Source organism: Gavialis gangeticus, unplaced genomic scaffold, assembly GCF_001723915.1.
Source record: "Gavialis gangeticus isolate Ggan-Ray unplaced genomic scaffold, GavGan_comp1, whole genome shotgun sequence".
In the NCBI taxonomy this organism is placed as follows: Eukaryota; Metazoa; Chordata; order Crocodylia; family Gavialidae; genus Gavialis; species Gavialis gangeticus.
This window is the reverse complement of record NW_017728995.1, coordinates 45928055-45928704: the sequence shown is the minus strand read 5'-3', so window position 1 is coordinate 45928704 and position 650 is coordinate 45928055.

Here is a 650-nt window from a genome sequence, read left to right as displayed (position 1 = left end):
GTGGAGGGATGTGGGTTGGTCTATGGGTAGGAGTGGGGCAACTGCTGGGGGCACTGTGGGTGTGGGGGATCTTGTGTGGGGGCTGCTTAGGAGGGGTGGGTCCCCTGGCCCCCACACGGTGCAGGCCCCCCAGCACATGGAATGCCCCTGCCTGCCCAGGGTCCCAGCTCCCCCCTGGAAGGCCACAGCCCCCCTGCCCAGGGTCCCAGGCACCGTAGAGGCCCCCCCGCCCAGGGTCCCAGTTCCACCCTGGAGAGCCACAGGGCCCCAGTCCCCCTGCCCAGGGCCCATAACTAACCTTTAACAGCAGCAGCAGGGGGAACATGAGCTGAGCCGGCCCTGGGGCTGCTCTTGCTGCCCAGCAGGGCTGGTCTTGTGACAGTAGGACCTGGTGCAGCTCGCAGCTTGCCAGCCGGGTCCTGGGTCCCCTCTGCAGCCCAGGTGGGCTGGGCCCATGGTGACAGGACTCAGTGCGGCATGTGGGGACCGCGTGCCAGGCCCAGCCGGGTCCTGGGGCCCCTCTGTGCACACCTCCCAGAGCCGTGTGACCCGTTCCGGTGCAAAGCCAGACTAGTGAGCCTCAGGGATCTGGGCCAGGTCCTCACTCCCTGCAGCCCCAGGGACATCCCCCCCACCCCCCCCCCCCCCCT